Source organism: Pongo pygmaeus, chromosome 22, assembly GCF_028885625.2.
Source record: "Pongo pygmaeus isolate AG05252 chromosome 22, NHGRI_mPonPyg2-v2.0_pri, whole genome shotgun sequence".
In the NCBI taxonomy this organism is placed as follows: Eukaryota; Metazoa; Chordata; class Mammalia; order Primates; family Hominidae; genus Pongo; species Pongo pygmaeus.
The window spans coordinates 51,544,647-51,570,683 of record NC_072395.2 but is presented as its reverse complement, the minus strand read 5'-3'; the positions used below and the strand labels follow the sequence as shown (position 1 = coordinate 51,570,683).

Below are 26,037 nucleotides of genomic sequence, written 5' to 3'. Positions count from 1 at the left end.
CCTTGGTTAAAGTGATTACTAAGGAGCTACAAAGGAGCGAAAAAAATCAGGTGGTGTGTAAGGGGTTAGGGCTGTCTCCTGTTTGTGCTGGTAGTGACAGCTGGAAAGATGAAGGCCTCTTGGATCACAGGGAGCTTTGCGTATTTTTAGGCAAAAGTGACAGATTTGCCATCTTCTTTGACACTAGCTGCTTTATCAGTCGGGTTGCAAGAGGATGAGGCCTCTGAATCGCTCAAGGCTCAATTCTCCACAGAGATGTGCTTCTAGCTCTTCTTGGCCGTATCACCTGGCTCTTGGTCTCCTCCTGGATCAGGTCCACGGGTGCCTTCCACCTGGAAGCCAGTTTGGTTCTGCACCAATGCTGGAAGAATAAGAGTCTGGGCAAACATAGATAACAAAGAGCCCATTGGGATGGTGCCTTTTTTTGGTTTCCATTTAAAGAAGACTTGAGACAAGACCTTGGGTTCAGGTAGTTTACCTAGAAAGTGATCCCAGGAAGCAAAAGTGAGGGAGTGGAGAACAGGAACAAGGAAGGCTGGCCAATTAAGAGAACGTCCGGATACTCATTACTGCTTCAGTGTACAGTCGAGGCCTGATTGCATGGGAAGCCTCCGAGGAATCCTGTGGAATGAACTTCAGAGTTGTGCCTCTGGGGAGTGAGGAGCTGGGGCATTGATTCACCAACTGCTCTCCCTTATGGGTCGAGAGTTGGGTAGCCCATCCTCAGCCCTTCTGGGATGCTTTGCACAAAGGCTGAACAAGCTTCAGTGGCCCCAGCGAAAGCCTGTTTCAGAGAAGCCAAAGATGCTCATGCCAAGAACCTGTCAGTATGTGAGCGAATGGTCCACTGCAACTGTGGGTGAACTCAGAGAGGTGGACCAGTGGGATCTAGGGTGAGAATCAATTATGTTGGTCATAGGTAGGTACTAGGAGGTGAGTTGGGTCATAAACACTGTTGCCTGAGGCTCAGAATGTGATACCAAAGGCCAAGAAATCAATAGAGATTCGTTAAGATGGAGTATCTTTCTGATGCTGTGCCAGATGGGGCAAACATAAGAATGGTAGGTTGTGCACGGTCAGAAAGGATTCGGGAGAGAATTCTGGGCCTATGGAGATTCATGTAAGAAAGTGATGGGCGTTTAATTAGAAAGAAAACCTGGACCCAGATTGTGGCAGACCCAGATACCCACATATAGGAGTTACAAATCTTAATTCACACCACAGCTTGTGTGTGCAGAGAAAGGGTCATTGTTTCAGTCAATCTGAGCGTCCTCCTGTACCCCACCTGCTGGTTAGCAGGAAAAATGTTAACTTTATTACCAGACCTGGTCAGCGCTTTAAGTCTGATCCAGTAAACAGTCTCTAGGCAGGGCCAGGTCTCCCTTGGATAAAATGCTCTGTAACTCTTTGCTTGAGTCTCTTTCTAAGATGGTGTTGGGGCCTGTGGGCTTGCTGTGGTTTACCACAGCGCTTCTCAAACGTTCCACGATAAAAAACCAATTTGTTTGTTTGTTTGTTTTAAAATGTTCAGTATGGTGCTAATGGATATTTTGCAAAGTATGAGAAAAGTAAGTTACTAGAAAAAAGGAAATAAAAAAGACACACAAAATCCAAGCTCAAGTTTTATTAGGTTGAACAGACATGAAAATACTCGGTCAGATAGCTATAGACGTTTCTACACGCTTACCCTCAGTTTCTGGACTTATCTTGTTGAGACTGGTAACAAATTTCACAGACCACTCCTGATCCACACTTGGCGTAACACGGGTCTTCTGGAAGAACGGAGGTACTCAGACACAATGTCTTTGGGTTTCTGGGGAAAGTCCCTTATCCTCTGGGTTCCTCTTGCTGGGCTGGCCTACATGGCTGAAGCCTGTGGCTGGGGGAACTCATTGTCCAGGGCCTTCCTTGGCATCTCTTGGCCACTTGGCCTTCCCTCAGGGCCTGCCAGCTGTTTAACACCAGGCTCAGCCACACCCTTTACCCAGCCTGCAAGACCAAAGGTTGATTTCCAAGGTTCACTGTGACCTTACCTCACTGCAGCAGACACCTCGAATCTCCACTCAGAATCTACACCACAGAGGAAGACCCAGGCCCCCCTCTGCCACCACAGGTTCTGGAGTGCAAGAGCTTCCACGGTCCTCATTAGGGACTGGGTGCAAAAACTCCCTCTGCCCTGAGCTTTGGCCTGACCTGGTCCCCGGCTCTGGGCAGAAGCCAGAGAAGACAGTAGGGACCTAGACATTTTTATAACTCCTTCCTTTACCTCTCCCCACAATTCATGGGCTTCAGAAAGAGCAGGCTTTCCCCTATATTATTCCTTCCCCTTCCCGAATTCAAACTCTCAAGCTACATCTTAATGGCACACAGGATTCTCTTTTTGTGTACACTGTCAGCGCACTCCCTGAGTGGATGCTCCAGGCCAGTGCAGTGCTGAGTGCACAGCCTTAAAGAAATGCAGCTCCTGTTCTGCTCCATAATCCTACTTTGTACCTTGAATTTCTTCTGTAACAAATCTTAATCTCCCCTTCTCTCCCAGGCAGGTAGGCAGACATCAAAGCTTGTCCCTGGTGAAGAGCTTGTCTTCTGCAAGGCAAAAACAAAGAAGTATGCTCTAGTTTTCTAATTCTCATCCTGTGACACCTAGCAAATGCATCTGCAATCTACTCAGCAGGCAGGAGGCATTCCTGAAGGTTTCTAAGACTGTATGATGGTGCTTGCTGTAGTGCAGGTGCAGAGTGACTTGGTGCAGGCAGATACCAGTGACCAGGTGGGCAGTTAGGAGATAGCCTCAGTGGCCAGGTGTGAGGTTATAAAACCTTGAACGAGGCAAACTGGCCCTGGAAATAGACAAAAGGGGGTGTTCACGGGAGCTGTGGGGAGTCAACATGGCCTATGGTAACTATTTAGCAATGGGGCAAGTGAGGGGCAGGGTTCAAAAATCTGATTCTTTTTGAGTCACTGTTGTAAACAAAGTCAAGGGGAACTAAGGTTGCCTCAAGGAGCTGATGTGTAAAAGGGAAGCAAAAGATGCAGACAGTTGCAATTCGTGGATGATGAAGTTAGGAGAAGTAAGTGCTGTCACAGAGGTGGGAAGGGGTGCTGGAGGGCAGGAATTAAATTAGGCGCAGGGCTGGCAGGGAGGTACCCAGAAAAAGACCTTGAAGAAGGGAGGGTGGTGAGCTGGCCATGCAGGGAAAGCCCCAAGGCCTGGGTTTGAGTCTTGACTCGCTTTCTAGTTGTGCAAACTTGGAGTTTCCACCTTGTCACCCCTGCGCAAGGTGACTGGTGGGCGTTTACAAAGCACTTACATGCATGTTTATCCCCAGGGCAAATACGCATGTAAATGCTTTTTAAATGGTAGATCCAAATGAATGACATCTGCTACGGTAAGGATGGGAAGGACATTCCAGGACAAGGGGACAAAATGAGGAAGGGATTCCAAGTATCCAGGACCTTGTAACTGCGTGAAGAATGACACTAGCAATGGAAGGAGTGGACTCCAGCTGTTTTGGGAGTAGGAAGTTTTTTTTTAAAAAGAGACAGGGTCTTGCTCTATTGCCTAGGCTGAGCGTAGTGGCACGATCACAGTTGCTCACTGCATCCTTGAGCTCATGGACTCAAGCTATCCTCCTGCCTCAGCCTTCTGAGTAGCTAGGACCACAGCTGTGCATCACTATGCCTAATTTTTAAATTTTTTTTGTATCGATGGGGTTTTGCCATGTTTCTCATGTTGCTCTCGAGCTCCTTCTGCCTTGGCCTCCCAAAGCACTGGGATTACATGTTTGAGCCACTGTGCCTGGCCAGAGGTTCATTTTAAAAATGTGCTTTCCCAGAGATGTCTGATAAGATGAAGATTTCGGAATTCCTTCATCATTCATTTAATGGCTATAATGTCCAGTACTGTGACCCACTATCCTGGAAGTCCATTTCAACTACCTGGGAAGTTTCAAATATATCTGTCAGTGCCATGGTGGTCTCCCTGTCCCCTGAGATTCTGATTCACTGGGTCTGAGATGGTGCCCAGATGATGGCAATAGTTTTGAAGCTTCATCATCAAAGTGGTTTTGATGTGGAGGCAGGCCCCAGACTGCTGCTGTGTAGACTATAGTTCTCCACCCATACAAGGTGGATATAGGATGCAAAGGTAACAGAACCCATCCCAGAAAGGCACACCTCTTGCTGCAGTGCTGCTGAAGAGAAGCAACAAGTGTGTGCATAAGAGTTTATCAAAGAGAAGTAAATTCCCAAGAGGTTTCCCCTTAATCAATCAGTTAACTACCCCAAAGAATAGAGATGAAGATGAATAACCCAAGTTCTTCCCTGGAAGATCCTGTGTTTAGTATATTTGAGGTCATCCACCTCAACAGCTTCAGTTATTAAATAAGAAAATTGAAGCTTTAATCAAGTGGTTACGACTTGTCCAAGGTCATGTGGGTGCTAAGTGCTGGACCCCTGGTCACATGCATTCCTAATAATTGCTGGTGCATTATATCTGCAATGGAATTTTCACCCGTTTAAATTGTATCAGGTCATCCATAATCCCAACATAATGATTTACTATTTTAGGATACAAAAGAGAACTTAAGATATTGCTTTTATTTGCACTGATGTACTGTTATGCTAGTGTATTAGTCTGTTTTCACGCTGCTGATAAAGACATACCCCAGACTGGGAAGAAAAAGAGGTTCGATTGGACTTACAGTTCCACATGGCTGGAGAGGCCTCAGAATCATGGCAAGAGGCGAAAGGCATTTCTTACATGAAAGCAGCAAAAGAAAAATGAGGAAAAAGCAAAAGCGGAAACCCCTGATAAACCCATCAGATCTTGTGAGACTTATTCACTATCAAGAGAATAGCACGGGAAAGACCGGCCCCCATGATTCAATTACCTCCCCTTGGGCCTCTCCCACAACATCTGGGAATTCTGGGAGATTTGGGTGGGGACACAGCCAAACCATATCAGCTAGTGACTTTATCAATACAAAAAAATCACTGAGAAGAAATTGTCTCAATTTTCTAAAATTGTTTTACACTCATGAGTAATCATGTTATGATAATGTACGTGACAAAATTGTTCGTGATAGATTTAGTGTCATAGTATACGAAGTTCAAAACTGAACCGCCTAAGTATAATTGTCAGAAAAGCTGGAGCAAATCTCCTGTTGTACTCTATGTAATTCCACTTTAAAAATACACATAGAGTCTCCTGACTTATTTTGTATAACCTTTGTCACCAAAGCTCATTGACAGATGTACAGTGTGTTTCATATCAACTTATTTTGTGTGTTATGCAAGTTGATAGGAATTATGCATTATGCAGTTTTACGGAGCAGTTTGTGGTCACCACGTGTTATTGAGAACTGCTGTGTGTACTAAAGACTTAAACTGCATCTGACGTAGATTAAAAAAGTGCTTCAGAGGGTGAGAGTGTTGCATGAAATTAGTTTGTCTGGAAGGATAAAGAACACCTAAAATTGACTTCTTAACAGCAAGTAATAAAAGATAATAGTGATGCTTGTGTACTAGGTTAAGAGACTCCCCTAAGAGAAGATACACATCTGTCCTCCTGTTCACTAATAGTCAGTGATGGAAATCAGGGAATGAGTGAGGGTGGTGGGGGAGAGAGGGACCCAGGGATGCTCCACTTGGAACTCCCAACTGTCATGTTCTGACACGTATTCCCATTGCTTCCATGTCTTGGTTGCTTGAGAGAGTTTGTTCTAATCATTTGCTATGAGGGAAAGTGGAACTAGGAATGGGACAGGACAGGGGCCTCCAATGACTCCTAAGCTTCCGAGCTGCCTGACCCATTTGCATGATGAAAAGAAGGTCCCAGGTGATTGGGTGGAGATTGTTGGGGTAGGGCTCAGGCGCCTGGCAGTGGCTGAAGCCTGAGAGCTATCTGCTTTCTCAAACCATGGCCATCCTCAGAATGGCTTCAAGCCAGATTTGAGCTCACCAAAGATGTGAATGGGTCAGTGTGAGGAACCTCACTCCAGTACCCCGTTTAAAACAGGATCTGAGACTTCCTCCCTTGTGAGCATTTACTGTAGAGGGATACACTACCCTTTCCATATTTAACACATGCACATGCAGAACTGCTAAGCCGTAAAGTAAGCTCAAAGACGCTCCGTGCAAGGACAACAAAAACCAGACCTTTCAAAATGATAACCAGGATTTTATAACTCATAACACCATGCATGTTATATTAAAAGTGGAAGACTTTTTGAACTGCAACCTTTACATCCCAATCCAATAGTTCTTTCAGCTTTGAAATATCCACAATCTGAATTTTATAGGGATTATTTTTATTATAGGTAAAGCAATTAAATCTCCATATTGAGGGATGAAAACCTTTTAAAGCCCTTCTCAGAATATCAAAAGAAAAGGAGCCTTATATTTAACAGGTGTGACAACCCAACACAGGACATTTCATTGAAAAGGAGCTTGACATTATCCAGTAACAAATACTTAAATTAATCCAAAACATCTTTTGGATAAAAGGGATTTTAAAATGAATTAGGCCGACCACAAAACTTTATATAAAAAGAAGACCATCTCATGTATGAAATACTTTAAAATACTAATTCTTATGGAATGTACCAAGTGGTGTTTTTATAAAAACTTTCCTTTTAAATGACATTAGAATTATGATGTTTGTCCTGCAATACAGAACGTGAAGTTGTCTCTTAGTTTTCTTTTGGTCTCTGAAGTTAACTTAATTGATTGAATTCATTGAAACTGATTTCCTCCTATTTGACCTAAATCATGGGCCAGACTGAAGGGAATGCTGTGGCCATAGGTAGGGATTAGATTAGACAGCAGAAAGAACTTCCTAACTATAACTACAAAATGCAATCAGTTGGAGAAGATGATGTCATATGCAAAATTCTAGGATTCTGGATACTGAGGTTCTTCAAGGTTAATGACCCACATTTTATGAATGGGATCGGTATGCATCTTTCATCTTTTAAGAAATTATCTTTCTCTCTCTCTCTCTCTCCCTCTGCAGTGTCTTTTGGGGGAACTGGAGATGGTAGTGAGGGAGAGTCACAAACAACACTGTTTCAAATATTGGGGGTTTTCTGAGCTCATTTTGAAATCATGTTTCTTCTACTATTAAAGTGCAGTTCATTACTCTTAAAACGTTAAACGTTATTTTGTTCATCAGCAGGCATATTGTTTTTAGCACCGTTCTATATTGTGATAATATTCACAATATAGTGATGATGATTGAGAAACGTTGGCAGCATATTAAAAAGCTTTTAAAGTATTAAAAAAGAGTCATTGGCCTGTGGGCTACTGATTTTATTGAATAGGTTCAGAACCTGTTTACTTTAAAGCATTCCCCTAAATGTTAAGGGTTCACTATGGTGAGACTTGAAAATTAGTGGCTAATTGGAAGATTTCAAAATTAGGTGAAATATCTTGGATCTGGAATATTTGGAGAATAATTAGAAAGAAGAGGAACCAAAATATGCATTTGGTAGTTAAGGAGAGTCAGATCGAATATTTTTTAAGACCATGTGAACTGGAGTATGGGGACTTCTGTGTGACTAGTGAGCACATTCAATACTAAAGGAAATGCAATCGACTTTGCAAATGATGATTCGAGCACAGAGTGTATAAACTGACAAGACCCTATTACTAAATACCCACTTTGAAATATACATTCTGTTCTTTGTACCTCAGGGGAAAAAAGGATGCATGCTTGTCAGAAATTTAATCTGTTTTCAATATTTATTTTTATTGGTATCTTCTCTTGGCCACCTATGGAGAGGTGGGCTTGTATCCCAACTACCATGGTGTGCCTGATTGTTCAAGAAATTTCCTAGGAATGCATTTGTAGTTTCACGAAGGCTGTCCATCTTAACAGGGGAAAAACTTCCTTGACTGGAGTCTGAAATTTTAATGAGCTCATTTTGGCATCTCTAGGGTTAAAGATCCCCTCAGAACCTATAGGTACTGGAAAAGGCGGTTTCTAAACTCAGCTGCTCAGGTCCATTTTATTTTTTTCCCCCAGCAAACAGGAAATGGAGCCCTGAAACTTTTTTCTTTTCCTAACCGGAAAGTGCGCGGGGAGGGGGCACACTCACCCTGCCCACATCCAACCCTGAGCCTGACCCAGACTTGGGGGTCTCCTTGTGTTTTTTCTTCCCTCTCTTTTTTTTCTATTATTTTGGCAGACTTTTTGGAATGTCTGGGAGCTAAGGGCTTTGCTTCATGGAGCAGAATTCTGAAGCAAGAAAAAGAGAAAGTTATAGACTAAACCACAGAAATGTAAACACGTCTGCAGCTAAAATAACTCCACTTTCATTGAAAACACTCCTCCCTCACAATCAGACTTCTGTGTGCTATGGTCAATAAAACTGCATGTTAATAGCGACCAATTAATAGATTATGTTGCTCGGCCTTAAAAGTTGAGGGAGTTTTAATTATTATTTTTCAAATTAAAGGAGTGCTTATTCCCTCCCTTCCCTTGGGGTGGGGGGCGGGGGGAGACTTAGCTTTCTTTCTGGCTGTTTGCTGAAATTCTTGGCTGTTAAAGTTTGGAGAGGGAGGGACATGGGTAGTTTTCACTTGGTCGGAATGGGGAGAGTGTGCAAGAGATCGCTCCGGGACAGGTTCCTAGAGATCGCTCCGGGACGGTCGTGACGGCCCCCGAGGGACATGAGAGAAGAGGAGCGGCGCTCAGGTAAGCTCGGTTTTGCGGTCGGAATTCGTGTAGAAACGAAAACTTCTGGAAAGGACTTAGCCCCGAGCCCCGGAGGCGGACAAGCTGAGCCTCCCGGCTGCACCCTTTGGAGGCTGCTTCTTGCAGACGCCGTCGTCTCCCAAGTGCGGCTGTCACCGCGTGCGTCGGTCAGACCAGGCCGCGGTGCCCTCGGCATCCCCGCGTCCCGGCGGCTGTATCCGGCTCCTCCCCACGACCGAGGTCCCGGGCACCGCGCCTCTCCCTCCGGACGCTCTGCGCGACGTCGTCCCAATTCTCATCAGCATCGAGGGCAGTCCGCGGTCATTTTATAAACGTCTAATGTCGCAACCGTTTTCACTTTTACTATTTTCAATGTTTGCAACGGTTTTCACTGAGGCTGGAAAAATATCACTTCTGGCTAAAAGCGACCCCGAGTTAGGAGGAGCGCGCACCCCCGTGGCTCCCCCTCCCACACTTTCCCTCCCCGACCCCCTCTCCTCCCCTCTGGTGCTTCCCTTGCTCCTCGCCCCTCCAGTAGTCGCGTCCTGGGTTCCTTTCCTGCTGGGGCCGGACTCTCTCCTCCGGCCGTCCCAGCCTCTGCTCCTCCGCCTCCTCCTCTTCCTCCTCCTCCGCCTCCTCCTCTTCCTCCTCCTCTTCCTCCCGGAGCCGCCAGCCGCGTCCTAAACCCGAGCAGGGCGCGTAGTGTCCAAACCTGCCCGCGCCGCCCGCGCTCTCGGCCTCGAGGGCGCGCGCACGGACACGCGAGCACACCCACACCCACGCGCACACGGACACGCGCGCACTCGAACACTCCCGCGCGCTCGCACCCACGCGCACCTGGCCACGCGCGTGCATTCCCGCCCACGCGTCCCCGCCCCGCCCCCGGCGCGCACTCCGGGTTCGCAAGTCGCGCGTCGGGGCGACCGCCCTGCTCCGCGATTGGCAGGAGCCGGAGCCTCCCTGAGCCCGGCGCCCACACCATGGGCTGAGCCCGTCGGCGCCGAGGGAGTTAGTGCGACCCGGCTCGGCGCGCACGGCCAAGGGCCAAGGCACGCGCGCGGGCACACGCGGGCGCGGACACGCGCGGACACACACGTGCGGGACACGCCCTCCCCCGACGGCGGCGCTAACCTCTCGGTAAGTTCCGCGCCCCGCGCGACCTGCCCGGCTCCCACACTGGCGACAGCGGCTGCGGGGACGGGGACGAAGGCAGCGAGGTGGCCCTAGGGGCGCACTCTGCAGGGCTCTTCCGACGGCGCCGGGACAGGTGGGGCGTGTAGCGCCGGGAGGGACGGCTCGCCAGTGCGGGGTCCCAGGGAGGCGCGTGCAGTCGGGTGCGGATGGAGAGGAGGGGGCACCCCAAAATTGACAAGGGCCAGGAGAGCACACCGCGGTGACTTCATCTGGGGCCCCGACCAAGAGGTTATTTGTGCTTGTCTGGAATGGAAATCAGGGTTGAACTAAAAAAGCTGACGCTTGGCCTGAAGTAGGGACCAGGTTTGAGGCTGGGTTGTCACTGTCCGCTGAGTCCTGATGATGGAATGACCCCCGACGGCGCCTTCCCGCACACCCCGCAACACCGGCTCTGGGACCAGCTCTCAGCGTCAGGAGCGGTCCCTTTCCTTTCCCACTCTCAGTCTCAGTCTTTTCACCTTCCCGTTCCTCAGCCTGCAGCTGTTATGTTTATTTGCCTCCAGTTTACCACCCTAATTGCAAAACTTGGCATGTTAAAAAAAAATATAGTCCGTATTTTATCAGCTAGCCTTGCCTGGTTTCTGTCTGAAATACATCATCCGTTTATTGCTATGGTATATTGCATAGATGCATGGAGGCATTAATTATCTTTTAAGTACAAGACAAATGCTGTTATTAATAGCAGACTACACTGCGCAATAAAATGGATAAACAATTTCAATGAGGATGTGGATTTAATACAACTCATCGTTAAAGGAAAAGATAGTTTCCTTTATCTTTCAAAATAACATATTCCTATGTGCTACGGGTTTCACTCTGTACATGTCTCTATAGCTTTTGTAGTTCAGAAAACTTTCAATGTGAATAAAAATACATTTTATTCTTCCCTGGGTGACATACATAGGACACATAGTTTATTTACCTTTGGGACTATTTTTGACTGTTTTCCATTCTCTCCAAGTAGTTTAGAGCCCCCGAAGGGAGAACTGTCACAGTCCCAAAGTTAACCCTTGCTCCGCTGGCATTGGCTGGTGCCCGCTCCCGGGGCAGGCCAGAGCTCATAGCCTTCATCCATAGGAGGATCAGGCAACAGACGTTGCGAAGAACCCAACCATGTAAATTAATTCACCATGTGTCAAATTATTAATACGCTAATTACACCATCGAAATTATGATTCTAGCAGAAGCAAGATGAGCTATGTAAACTTGTGGCTAATATATCAAGTTTTACAGTTCTCAGGAAAGGCTTTAGAAGAGCTACACACATCACAAATGCTATTTGCCATCTGGTAATCCTAGCTTCGGTTTGGGTCAATGGCTTTTGGAAAGTACACTAAATTAGCAAATGGGTAATCTGTCTCGAGATATTTGTTAGGTAATATATAATTCCAGTAGCACTTATAATTTCAGTTTCTTCTCTTTTGTAACATTTTATAATTACTTCATTCTATTTAAAAAAATTTAGAGTAGAATTGTAGTACATTATTTCACATTTATCTGTTATTTCATGAGGAATTATTGGTGATTTAATCTGATGCGAATTCTTTAGCTAAAATTTAGAAAATTAGCTTTTACCATTGAAGGGATTGTGTGAGGGACTGCATTCACACCTGTATATAAACATTCCCCCCTCCACGTTCCACGTTTTGCTTTGATATTAAAGAAAAACCTTGTTGAGTTTTTAATCTTATAAAATCAGATATTTTATTTGTGGTAAGACCTAAGATCCCAATGAAATACCAGATACATAAGTAAGAAGGAAAGCATCTCTGAAAGACGTCAAAAGGAATTTGTGACTTACATACTATTCTACAATGTTATATGCTATGTATCTTTTAAATGTATCTCACATTGTAAGTAGGGTAATAGGAAACTTTCAACACTTTTTTTCTAAAAGTAATATTAGTTTTTATTTTTATCTTGCTATCTTTAAACAAAAAAGAAATAAAAGGGGGGATTTATTTCTTCTCAAAACAGAAGAGCTAATGTTTCTGGAATCGTTTCCTATTCCCAGGCAAAAACCGATAGCGAGTCAGCCCCAGTCATAGGATCTGGAGTGGTGGGAAGACATTGTCATAGTGAATAAATGTCTATGTTGCCTGTTATTTAATAGAACTCCATTGAGAAGGTGTCGACACAGAGCCACCTACATTTCTAATAAGACTTATGGAGTCTGGGAAGCAGTTTGGTCAAGGTGGCAAAATCCGAGCCCTGTGAGGCATCAAGTCACTTTTCAGTTCAAGTTGACAGCTGATCTCTCTGAATGCAGGTCTCTTTTTGTCACCTCTTTGCTTCTTTACCCCTTGCGTCCGAGCAGTTTTCCAGAGAGGAGGAGTATGGCAAAGGAGTTCTTTTTTCCTTCCCCAGTGTGTAAAGTTACTTGGGCTTTCCCGGGGAGCATGGTCCTTCACAATACAGCTACTGTTTAATGTTCTACACCTTGAATTTGAACCTTAGAAGCAACATTTGTAAGAAAAATAGGCTGATGTAACAGAGATGTTCAGATCTTTGGGGCACAGTTTCAGATGATTATGATACTTAGTGGCAGTGGTGTGAGTAGGGCTTTTTGAAAACTCTGAAAATCACTGAGGTATTTGGGGATGCTCATGCTTGGCAGTGACCAGCCACCCCTCCATATTGTTGCTGTTCCTTGCATGATAGCATTCTCCCTGGTATTTCCCACACCCTTATTAGGGGTCAGTTAATTAGTTGTCCATTATGCATTGTCAGTGTACGGACCTCTCACAATGATTGATTGAAAGCAGTTATTTTGTAAATAAACAACAGCGGGAGTTTTCCAATGGCTGGGCTGTCACCCGAACCAGTTCTTCAACATAGCTAAAAAAGTTAAAAGATAAAGTTAAAAGGGAAAGATCCCCCTTTTAACTTTAACTTTTATTTAAAACATTTTCATATTAGAGAGAGACTTGAAAGCTTCATGTTTGTAACATTGCAAAGTCTAGTGAAGGTAGTGAAGGAGGGTGAGCTAAAATTACTTTGCTAAATTTAAGTGTAAGTAAAATGTAGACAACACCAAGAAATTAAAGGGTGCGTCTAAAAATGGAGCGCTGGGTCTAAGTTTTAGATTTAAACTAACTTTTAAGTCCTCCTATTTTTAGGGTCGCATGTCATAATCTGGGAGACCCTGATTGCGTATGAGAAACAGTAATTTTACAATGAAAGTAAGGGGTTTGGTTATCTTGACTCAGCGCATGTTCAGGAGAATGTGCAAAGGAAGTTTCATTATGTGACTCTGTCCTATTCAGAATGGCTATATGAGACAATGGAAATACCCTTCAAGTGTGTAAAATAGGCCATTTGAATTAATTTATCACCTTTTTTTTGTTATGATCCCAGAGAAATAGACATCAGATGTGATCTGGGACAAATCTTTAGTGTGTCTAAAGGTTTTTAAAACCTAGATTTGTAGTTGCTTCCTTTTAAAGCCTAACCTATGATTTTGAATTGTTTTAGTGGGAATGAGATTTTTATACCTGCTTTTGTCTTATATGTGCTCCCTTTTAAGGATAACATTATTGCAGTAATTATTCCCCCTGCAAAACATACTCGGCGGCGGAGGGAGGGGGGAAGCCATCTCTCTAAGAAATAGGAAAGAAAACAGGCATATATAGAATGACTTTTAAAAAAAAGGAAACCCTTATTTTCACTTGATGTAAGCATTCATTGAAAGTTTCCAAATGTTCATTTGAAAGTGTAGAAATGCATTTGAACCTCAGTTTTGAGAGCAGGGGAGCAAAGGAGCGAAGCCTTATTTAGTGAGGTACAATTGTCCTATTTCCATTAAGTGATTCTCTGTTATTGGTAGAAAGATTAATTTTCTAACTGGGTGGAAAGAGTGGCTATGCATTCTTGGGGCTCAGTAAAGTACTTAAAGTTGGAAAGTAAAAGAAAGACTAAATTGGAGTGTGCACGCTTTTCTGCATGCCTGGCAGGGAGGTTTGTGTGACTATCTTGAGGAAATACTAGCTTGTGCACCGTCAGAAGCTGCATCCTGGAATCAGATTAGCTGCTGTTGTGAATCTTTCCATCTGAACTAAGATGGACAGTAAGAGAATCCCAAGATCTTAGTAAATCTGTTAGTTACCTATTGCCTTAGTTTAATAAATTGATTGAAATTGACAATGGGAATTTGCTGTTCCTTCTTGGTTAGCAGATGTGAGTTCCTGAAATCCAGGCAGCCCTTGATGTCTCGATGGCCCAATGACATGGGACAAGCTCTGCAGTGTCCTTTCATGGGTCCTGTCACTGGAGCTTTCCATCTGTAGGGGCTGCTGCCAGCTTTGGAGCCTGAACCTCTCTGCCCTCCCTGGAACCCCCCTCCAGCCAGAAATCCCTTTGTAATATTCCTTTCTTTCATCCACAGACCCTTGCCTGCTGCTGGGGCCTCTGCAGGGGCAGTGGTTTCTCGTCACGTGTGGGTTGGCGGGGGTGCAGTGAAGACTAGGGGAGGGAGAGAGCCCTGGCCTCTGAGGACCTTAAAACTATATTTCATGGAAAGCCTGTTTTCCAAGGCAGGCAGATTCTGCAGTACTACCTGCAGTTCCTCCCATTTGGCCTGTTCACCAAATAATTTGAGTGGGCAGAGCTGGGTACCAGCCTTTACTTAGAGCTGTGCTTCTGTTGAAAAGTGGGGCCCAAGTTTGTATTAACTAATTTAGGAATTGGATGCTGAGGTAGAGTCTGTTGGTCATGTTGTTGTCCCCCAAAACTTCACTTCTTAAAACCATGACTGTTTCATGGTTACAGTGACAGTGCTGCTTACATTTTAAAAATCCACACTCAAGCCTCAATGAGCCTGAAGGGAATTTGGCCTGATTAAATGGTTCTTTTTAGTTGTTCATAGTCAGATGTCACCCCTCACACACAATTAATTTGTACGGAGCCAAGTGCGTTCCACACACATTGCTAAAGGGTGAGAAGGGGGGATAGCAAGGTGACTCTCCTGGCAATCAAGCTAATTATCCATTTGCAACGTACGGTGGGAGATGCTGAATGCTAGCGCAATGCTGTGTTCTTTAAATGAGGACTCTTGGGAGAATTGGGAAGCTTAGGCACAGGCAAAGCAGGAATTTCAGAAACACGGGATACCTCCCTGGACCCACCTCTGTGTACAATGAAGTCTTGGAATTCTGCTTGACATGAGAGTGAACAAGGGTCTCAGGGTTCAGAGGAAGGACTGAAAGAAGCTATTATGAGGGCTCTGTAGGAGGAAGAGGGGATGACTGTGGCACTACTTAGGAAGGGAAAATTTTAGATCTCAGCACTGAAGAAGGTGCATTTCAGGATTTTTGCATGGGAAATGCAGAGATCTAAGCAGAGTATAAATAATAAGTGAAGGATGTGCTAGTAAAATGAAATGTTTTGAAACAGAAACCACTCACATTTACAATCTCAACATAAAACTTTTTAATTAAATGTATCAGAAAGCTGAGATTTCTTTTATTAGGAAATGAGGTAAAAACATTTTGAAAAGAAACCAAGTGCTAATTGAGAAACATTCTAAGAAGATTTCATAGGTTGAATGGATTGTCATTAAAATTATACCCAACCTCACAAAGCTGATGTGAGCCTGCTGCCAGATTTACAAATCTGGGTCTATAATTGCACAAAGTTTAAACTTGCCTTGTGCAAGGCTTGCTTTTTCTGCAGTTCAAGATACAGCAGCAAGAGGACAGAATAAGCAAAAGTGGAGGAAAAATTTGCTTCTTCAGTATTGAAAAGTACTTTCTAGTCTATTTGACCCCGGCAGTAAAACTTACTTCACTACAGAGTTTTAAAATAGAAATAATGACGGTAAAAATCAAATCTAGGGAGTCTTCTGGAGAAGAGATGTTAGGTCAGCATATTATTAGTATTTATCCCAAATTCTGAAACCTTACCTAAAGGCCCTGCCATTAGAACAGAGAGGGATATTATTGATTACTACTTGAGGTATCAAAGTAAAAGGATTTTATTTATTTATTTATTTATTTATTTATTCATTTAGAGATGGAGCCTTGCTCTGTTGCCCAGGCTGGAGTGCAATGGCACGTTCTTGGCTCACTGCAGCCTCCGCCACCTGGGTGCAAATGATTCTCCTGCGTCAGCCTCCCGAGTAGCTGGGATTACAGGCACCTGCCAACAGGCCTGGGTGATTTTTGTAGTAAAGACAAGGTTTCGCCACATTGCCCAGGTTGGTCTCAAACTCCTGACCTCAGGTGATCTGCCCGCCTCGTCCTCCCAAAGTGCTAGGATTACAGGCGTGAGCCACTGCGCCCGGCCAGTAAAAGGATTTTATAGATGAAATAGTATCAGTTCTGAAGATCGAATATCTCTTAATGAAACTGAATAATTTTTGCAGTTTTCTAAGGCTTGTAAATATAAGTGATTAAACAGAATGTCCCACAAGGGCAGTTTCTTCTAAGGACCCCATAGCCAAATTGTAAAACCAAAGGTAAGTCAATAAAATCATTTCAAAAGTATGTGTAACCCACAGTAAGGGCTGTATTTGTTTGTACATTAAGAGCACATTTGTAAATGCATTTAGCATCAATACAAACTTTTTCTTTGCAAAATTAAGCATTAACTTGTATTAATTGTTCTTTATTGGTCTTAAGCAACCTGGAAATACATTTCTTAATTAAAATATATTGAGCATCTATTAAATGAGAGCACCGTCCCAAAAAAGAGGTGGGAGCATAAGTCATACAGGGACTGTTAAGACATGGGACACATCTAGAGATTAGACAAACAACTGCAAATTTAGTGGGGGAAGCCAGAACATTCCTCTATGGAGCCCGCCTATCCACCTGTCTGTCTGACTGCAGCAATTAGTGGCATGCTTGAATTTTTCTCTTTTCCACGAGTTGTGTTAACAGGTAAACAAAACTACCACCTTTTTACTTTAAATAGCTAAGTTTAGTTGAAGAGAGGCGCATCCCCTCTTGCAAGGACACTCTAAATGCAGTGTCCTTAGGATAAATACCTACAGGTGGAAATTAATACAGGACAAGTGGAATGCCTGAGAATTCAGGGAATGCTGAGTAGGCAGCGATCAGTGGGCAGTCAGATTTGACTCAAGGTGAGAAGGTACAGGACTCCATCCACAGAGGGGGTGCTCCGGGTCACGGGAAAGGCACGTGCAAAGGAAGAGAGGCTAGAAGCTACAAACTGTATGGTGGAATGGCAAGCTGTCCATTTAGTCCACGTTTTTGCCTTATGTTCTGTGTAAGACTTCATGTAAGACACTATGCAGAAGCCTTGGGTAGTGCCTTCAGGGAGGCAAAATCCAGAAAGAGGATGGATTCGCATGCTATGGAATCTAGAGGGGGAGGTGAGCAAGAATGCCATGGAATTGGGGCAGACATTCACACCACAGAGTCTAGAAAGGAGGGGAACATTCACATCGTGGAATCTAGAAAGTGGGCGAATGTGCATGCCGGGGAATCTAGAATCTAGGGGGTGAATGCGAATGCCATGCAATCTGGAAAGGGGGTGAACATACTTGCCATGGAATCTAGAAAAGGGGTGAATGCTTGTGTCATGAAATCTAGAAAGGGGGTGAACGTGCGCATCATGAAATCTCGAAGGAGATGAGTTCACACACCAACAAGAGTGGCATCCTCAGTGGGACCACCTGGTTGAACTGGGCCAGCATGGCAGTGAACAGGGCTCTAGACTGTATGGCAATGGAGGAGATGTTCCCGAGCAGGGAGACAGCCTCGTGCAATGCACTGGGTTTGCTGTAGTGCCATTCATGGCACTACATGTAGGGCCGTTCATGGGCATGCTTGCTATCACACAGGTCCTTCTTTCTTATGGAATCATTGGAGGATTTCATTTTTAGCCTTAGCATCAGGAGTCATTGTCTGAGCATTTGGTTGGGTTTCATTATTTGGAGATGTGTGAATGACCCAACTCCAGCAGATACGTGAGACCCTGAGGCCTGCCTGGCAGGCCATTGCATTCCTAGCTCGAGTTTATGTTCTCACCCTTGTTTCCCTTTAGCTTCATCTTTACTTTTTATTTTGCTTCTGAATTTTAAACAACCTCGTCATATCGCATATATCCTTGTAGACCACTTTGAGTCCCTTTTTGGGAACAAGGTAGAGTATAAATAACATAAAATAGAATCATGCAATCCAAAAGCAATCTACACCATTTCATAGGAAGATCAGAGGATCAGAGCATGCTACCCGGAGGCTGAGGCCCTTGAGCTGTGCCATGGCGTGTTGGATCTGGATTGGCGGAAGTGGTAGAGATCTCAGTGGGCAGGAGGTTGGGGGAGGCAGGCCCGCTGCTGTGTTTGGAGGGTGGAAGTGTTACCTGGGAGTGGGCCACACAGTGTGGAAACTGACCAAATCCTCTGGAGCGTTGGAGGGATCAGACCAGACACCTACTTCAATATCTCAGGTGTAAAGTTAAGAGGTAGGGAAGAAGGCAGTCTTACATAAGGGAAGGGAGAGGTGTGATGTTGTGGAAGGTGGCAGGTGACATTCACTCACCAGATGGTATAGCCACAGGAGACACGTTGCCAGGACTGTTTTCACCGTGGCTCTTTGCAGGAGGTGCTCTAATTGTCCTCATTTTCCAGAATAGCAGTGAGGCTCAGGAGTGCTGAGCACCTTGCCTGGAGTCACACAGTAGTGGGAGCCAGTGCAGCATCAGAACCAGGCAGGCTGATGCTGAGCTACACCCATGGGACTCTGCTGTATGTCGTTATCTTGGTCAGAGCAGTGGGCCTGTTACGGAAGTGACCCGAAGGGAGTGAGTGACTTGGAGGCAGAGTCCGTGTAAGGTCCTAGCAGTGCTGGGCAAAGGAAATAGAACATGAACCTCAGGGGTAGTTTTAAATCTTCCAGTAGCCAAATTAAAAAAGACAGGGACAGGTGAAATTAATTTTAATAATGTAATTTATGTAACACATGCTGAAAATATTATCATTTCAAATGTAATCAGTGTAAACTATTGATGAGATATTTGACTTTATTTTTTTCTATATGAAATCTTCAAAATCCATTGTGTAGTGTATACTTACAGCACGTCTCCATCTGGGCTGGTCACATTTCAAGGGCTCCATAGTCACATGGGGCTAGTGGCCACCATGCTGAATAGTGCAGGTCTGGAATGTTTAGCTTAGGAATTCAAATTTAATATAATGAGCAACCACAACATCTATTATGTAACTTGGCCACAGGAGTAGACGTTTTGTGACCTTATGTCACTAAGGAACCAGATATGATAGCAATAGAAAATTGAATGCCAGCGTGACATGTTCGGTACTAGATCTGCAGTTTTTACATCGGAGGGAAAAATGTATGTATAATTTCCTGTTGAGTCACTTCATGCTTTTAAAGGGTAAAATAAAATACTGCGTTTCAGGCCAAAACTCTGTATGCCCGCTAACAAATAGTGCGGCTTTTGCTGGAATCGTGCTGTGACAACTCCAGGCATAAAAATGCTATTTGAATATCCTCTATTTAAAGATAATTCCAGCTTGATGACAAATTTCTTATTTTGCATGTTTCTTGAGAATAATACAATTGATTATTTTGAAGAATGGCATTCTTAAAGTGCTAGAATCCCAGAGGAAGAAAGCACATCAACTAAATGTGTTGCTACAGAATTAACCTTTACAAGGACATATTCACACTATTTGGTCATGACAGGTTGCACATAACACAGGCCTTTCCCTTCGTTTGAAATACTGAAGCTTATGGAAGAGTCTTCTGAAGTCAATCCATAGTGCTTACATGCCATTTGTTATTATCAATGTGCTATATGTGTACTATACGTGATGCGTCATTGAGTAACCTTCTACCCTTTTAACTATGCCACTCTTTTTTTTTTTTAATTTTTATTTCTTGAGATAGAGTCTTGCTCTGTTGCCCAGGCTGGAGTGCAGTGGTGCGATCTTGGCTCACTGCAACGTCCGTCTCCTGGGTTCAAGCGATTCTCATGCTTCAGCCTCCTGAGTAGCAGGGACTACAGGTGCACGCCACCATACCCAGCTAATTTTTTGTATTGTTAGTAGAGACAGGGTTTCGCCATGTTGCTCAGGCTGGTCTGGAGCTCCTGAGTTCAGGCAGTCCTCCTGCCTCAGCCTCCCAAAGTGTTGGGATTACAGGCTGAGCCACCGTGCCCAGCCTATGCTACTCTTAAAGTTAAGATTTCATTTAATTTTTTGTGCAAAGTAAGAAACTTCACTAGCAGATTCTTACTCATTCACATTTTCCTGAATAAGAAATTTGTTTTTAGTTCCAGTAGCTGGTCTCTAGCAAATTTCTCGTCTGTGGTTCCTTGTAGATAAGTTTGTTTTCATTATCACTAGTGCATAATAAGGGAATTTCACTCTTTTTGTTTTGGTTTATTTTTCCCAGTGGGCAGTGTTTACTGTAAAAATAAAATAAAACAAAAACTGCTAAATGAAAAAGTGTGGCTTCTCTAGACTCTAATCACCATATTGAATTTTACACCTAATGCAGCACAATTATTGGTAACCAAACAGTAAAGGAGAAGGAATATTGTGGTTTATTAAAACCCCCAACCATACCCAAAACCTCTGACCAAGGAGCATGGCTGTGTGTTCTCGCGTCCAGCATTATATGTCTCTGATATGTTGCAATGCTTCATTGTAGGGTCATCTAAGGACAAATGGAAAAGCAAGACTTTATCTTGTGTACTGCAGGCTCCCCGGCTTTCAAATGTGGGCAATGAGTTGGATTTTGTAGTCGAATCTTGTTTCGTCTTATAAGGAACGTGGGCCACCAGGTGTGAGCCCTTTAGAGGTAACTGAAATTCTATTCCAAGGCCTCCTGCACGTCCACTTGATGCCGTAAGCTGCATTCAAGCATTGCAGTTTCGTATCAGAGTACAAATTTAATTTAAAGTCTAAATTATATTTGAGGAGTCTGAAGCACATTAAGGCTTCTTAAATAATTCAGTTGAGGTTACGTTCAGTGAACATGTGTAAATATGAGAACGTGCGAGGCAAGTGGTCTAAACACACAATGAATATGAGACCACATTGATGTAAGCCACATGTGCTAAAAATCTTGTCGGAAAAAGTGTGTCATCTCTGGTAACCAGAACGTTTGACTGGCCATGTGGCTCGCAGGGAAGGGTTAGTGTCCAGGTGCCTCCGTGCTTGGTCCTTGCAGTTTGCCACATCATCAAGGAAGACCTTTGAGAGAAATGCTACGTCGTCAGCTCATGGGTGTGGCTCTCAGCTGCAGCGCCATAGGGGAGACAGAAACCCCTTGGGTGCTGCCTGCCACAGCCCTCGGTGATGCCAGAACAGCCGTTCCCCATCAGCTTCTCAGGTTGGGTATCTGCGGGTGCGAAATGGCTGAAATGTACTTTTAGAAACTGTTGTGTTTAGTTAAACTTGGATTAATGAGAACCATCGAGTTTATTTTTTCCTTTGGGCTGAACAGTTTTCATATGTTATAGGGATGTGTGGGTGGATTCAGAGACATGACAAGTGACTCCCAGTAGAGTCAGCTCATAAAGGCATCTAAGCATCGCTGAGCAATGCCCCTTCCTCACTGTCTCTGAGCTTCTAGACCTTCCTCCTGGGCACGTCCTTCCTTAAGTGTTCGGACTCACAGTTCTGAAGTGTCATCTTTAGTGAGATTTCTCCTGCAGTCAACACACCCAGGGACTAAAAGAAACAAGCCAGCGAGTCTAATGAAATCAGGCTGCAGATCTGAAGTACTTTTGGAATATCCTGCCCCTGCTTTCTGTCCTCTGTCTGGTTTTCATGGAAATTTGTGTCTGGGAATGAGGGGGAATCGGAGTGGATTTGCTGGAGGCAGGTGCCTGTGTTCTTTGGCCCTTGCCATTAGGAGTCAGGCCCAAGGAACCTCGGAGGAGGTGGAGGAGGCAGAGGCCATGGGAGATGCGATGAGCACGGTGCAATCTCTATAAGACAGCAGGGATTTCCACAGACTTCCTGATTTTTGAAAATTATTCATAAGCCTGCCCTCATCTGGGATTTTCAGGACAGAAAACATACCCCATTTACTGTCCACACTCCATAAATTACCCTTTCAGATTGTTGCAAAGTTATTTTTTGCGTTCTGTGATGCTGGCATACATAAGCTCTGTGATTGTGAGTAAAATGCCTCCGTTTCTTTCTCCAGCAAGGATCCGGACAGCGCTGGTAAGGACAACATGCAGTAGCATCGCGGCCCCATTTGAAATACAGGCTACTTCTCCAAAAGGTTGGGAATAGATGCTGGCCCAACCCTGATTTAAAAAGATTAAGGAAGAAATGGAAATGAGGATCAGAATTAGTTACGTTTGCACTGGCAAAGGAAGCGAGATTAAATACTTGCTTTCAGTCTTTGCTCCAAGCAAGTAAAAAATTTAAAAAAAAGAATTGCATATTACATATTTGAGAAAGTTAAATGCATGCTTCCTTTCTGGAATGCACAAGCCTATTTGTAATGGACTTTGCAAGGCAAAGATTGCTGCATTGGACACTTAACATGAAATAAGATGTCCTGAGAAATCTTTAGTTCATAGACATTACAAAATAAGTTGCTGTTTTAAATAAACATAATCATCTGCTTCATCTATGTCAGAGTGCCGAGTCTTTATTTCTTTCCTTTTAATTTTTTGCTTTTTCAGTGGTTTTATTTCTTGTGCTTTATACCCATTGGCTTCTAAAATAGGAGGTGACGTGTATGTGACTTGTTAAAGAGTGAATGAGTGTAACATAACCCTTTCAATTCCCAACTTAGAGAAATCATTTTGGGGATACCTTAAGCATATCAGAATAAAAGAAAACTTAGTATTTCTGTGTCACCTGAGGCACTGGTGCCAAAACCAGCAAGAAGTAGTGACATTTTGCAATGCAGTTACATTTAGGCTTAAATTAGTGTTTTTCAATCTTTTTTTTTCAGGATCAACCTCCTGTTTTCATGATCAACCTCCTAAAAAGCATTTTCTGATTTTTTTTCCTAATTGTCCCTCCTCACATGAAAATTTAATACCACAGATATACTGTTTTAGTACTTTGCATTATACATGTATGTATGTCTACATTTAGGTATATCTGTGCTTTATACAGAAAAGGAATAAGACTTTTTTCATCCTTCAAGAACTAATTTTAGCCTCCTTGAGGATGCATGGCTTAAATACGCAATGCCAATACTTAACTTTGCAAAGTATTCTGTTTAGGAAAAAAAGACGGTGGATGCCTGTACGTGATCTTAGAAAGGACTGAAGGTGGTGAGGAAATTCAAAGTAAGCAAGGACTGGGACACCAGGGAATGATGTTCTGTTGGTTGTCATCCTTGTTTAGAACGTGGCCTGAAAACTGATAATGAGAAAACAAAAGATGGATGACAGCTCCCCTTTGTATTGTTCAAGCACCATTAAACATGCAGAATCGCTGACCGCACGTTTTCCACGTATGAGAAGGTGACACGGTACTTATCAAAGTTACGAGTGGACAAAAGCAGAAGGTTGCAAAAACCAGTAGCCTAGAGAGAACAAGGCGGCATGAAGGCTGGCATCCACCAGTGAGCTGGTGGGAGAGGCTGCCTTTATAAACTTCCGGACCTGAGCAGGCAGCCTTTTCCCTGCACGCCTTGGATGTAACAGTGCAGGTCGTGTGGCGGGACTGACGTGCAGCAGCTGGATCACATTGACTCTGATATTTCCCCTCCAGTAAAAATGGAAATGTAATAAAACAAACAACAACAACAGAGATGCTGAGCTTAACCCAAAACTCAATCAGAAGAGAAAAACACCTGGGCCATTGTCAAGAGAAACAAAACCGGGCCGGCCCATGTTTTTATGAACATGATCAGTGAATAGTATTTCCATTAAAAGGCAACTGACTCAGAGATGGAGGGTGAGTGTTCTGTGAGGCAGAGCTGAATAACCCACCCACGCCCTGTAGCTGACAGGATCACTTAAGCAGAGTTACTAGAAATGACCCAATGATACTGAAAATAGGAAAAAGTACATGAAGGGAAAAGCAGATTCTTAGGAAGCGAAAGAAGTGTGTGAAACCAGAGCAGATCGGTCAGAATCTAACATTCTGTTTGAGTCTCTCCTCATCACCTGCAGTCCTAACAAATCCTCCACTTCTCATCTTCAAGTGAATAATGGTATGGCAATGCCCTGTCTTCTAGGAGAGATTAAATGGTAAAGGATGTTACCATGAGTGCAGAAGGGACTGTTTTTTTTTGTTTGTTTTTGCTTTTTTTTTTTTTTGACAGAGACTCTGTCACCCAGGCTGGAGTGCAGTGGTGCCATCTCTGCTCACTGCAGCCTCCACCTTCCGGGTTCAAGCAATTCTTGTGCCGCAGTCTCCCGAGTAGGTGGGATTACAGGTGCATTTCACCACACCCAGCTGATTTTTTATATTTTTAGTAGAGACGGGGTTTCGTCATGTTGGCCAGGCTGGTCTCGAGCTCCTGACCTCAAGTGATCTGCCCTCCTTGGCCTCTCAGAGTGTTGGGATTACAGGCGTGAGCCACCACACCCAGTCAAGACTAGGTTTCTAAGAGAATGGTTGCATCCAGCTCAGAATGTGGGAAGTGTGGTGATGCTTTGTGCTGGTAGACGTCTTCCTGGGCCATCACTAGGGTATATGCTTCTATCTAGGGGCTGAGATCAGAGCGGTACCTGCATTAAACATCAACAAGTCGGCTATATAGAGCCCAGCTGTGCCTTTTGCTTATTGCTTTCTGGGCCTGTATTTGGAATGTAAAAGGGACATACATTTTCATTGATGCTTTTTGTCTTTGTTTTCTGTGTTTTAAGTGGTGTTTAAATTCAAGCAAATACTGTTTAGTTGTAAAAGCTCACTCTTTCTCAAGTCTTTCCTCCCTTCTGTTTTTCCAAATTGTCTCTTTTGAATCATCTTACAGATAGAGTTAGTTTGAGTCAGTGGTGATCCACAGATTGAATTTGGAGCCCAAGCCGCAGAACTGACCAAGTGCTTGTCATGGTCGCGTGGAACCCAGATCTGAAGTTTGTGAATGCTTGCCCTTAAAAATCACTAAAAATACTTCTTTGAAATATGACTCGTTTCACAGTGGATTCCACAGTGGCAAAATCACATTGTGGTTTATCTGGTAGCAGGGTCAGATGAGATGATATATTGCAATGTATGCCTACACTCTTATGTATATGAAACCTATTTATATTACAAACCATATATTTGTTTCTCGATAGCCATAGTTCACACTTACGTTGTTCTTGCCTTTTCTGGGGAATTCCCTTTGAGCTTAGTAATTGGGACCGTTAACTGTACAACAGTGTAGGAATTTATTATTTATTTATTTTTAAAACTTTAAAACTTTTAAAATCATTTATTTTTTTTTGAGACAGAGTCTCATTCTGTCACTGAGGCTGGAGTGTAGTGGTGTGACCACAGCTCCCTGCAGCCTCCATCTCCCACACTCAAATGATCCTCCCACATCAGCCTCCCAAGTAGCTGGGACTACAAGTGCACGCCGCCATGCCCGGCTAAGTTTTAAAATATTTTTGTAGAGACGGGGTCTCGCTGTGTTGCCCAGGCTGCTCTCTCACTCCTGGGCTCAAGAGATGCTGCCGCCTTGGCCCCTCAAGATGCTAGGATTACAGGCATGAGCCGCCCAGTGTAGGAATTTAGAAACATTAATGATCCTCGCCACCTGATGTCAATGATTGCATGAAGATCACATCTGTATTCAGAAAAAGTGAATATCAAATACACGTTAGTTTTCTAGGCCATTTCAGAGTTGTTTCACTGCTTGGCTCAATTTTAATATGATTTTTTATGGCAATTTTTTTCCCCCAAATTTTTAATTGATATAATCCTGATGAATAATCTTGTAAATATTGTGATAACCTTGTCTTAAAGCTTAGAATTCAGCCTAAGTTAGTTCTTCCTTGGACTACATTGAAAGGAATCCAGGGAAGACCCCCGTCATACCAAATTTCACCCTATGCTAATTCTCTAGGTAGACAAAGACTGTGTTATATGTTGATCTCCTTATAAGGCGTTTCTACAGACCAAGATGTCTGCAGGCAATGTTTGGGAAGGCTCTTGTTTGCTAAGAAGTCACACCCAAATGGAAACCTTCAGAAAACAAGTGGAAGCCAGGAAAAGTGCTTCCGTCACTGGAAAGTTGAAATCTCCT

The 26,037-nt window shown here is 43.8% G+C and overlaps 1 protein-coding gene across 8 annotated transcripts in view; it reads left to right on the top strand.

The window, feature by feature from the left end:
* The first annotated feature begins 8,465 nt into the window (after positions 1 to 8,465).
* Positions 8,466 to 26,037, top strand: part of ERG (ETS transcription factor ERG) — a 281,869-nt gene continuing 264,297 nt past the window's right edge. For 6 of the 8 annotated variants that reach the window (XM_063659914.1, XM_063659918.1, XM_063659917.1 and 3 more), the window contains exon 1: positions 9,382 to 9,835. The gene's annotated coding sequence lies outside the window, so the exon portion shown is untranslated. Of the gene's footprint in view, positions 8,699 to 9,381; positions 9,836 to 26,037 lie in introns of those variants that run through there. The other 2 variants (XM_063659916.1, XM_063659911.1) reach the window with 1 other exon arrangement.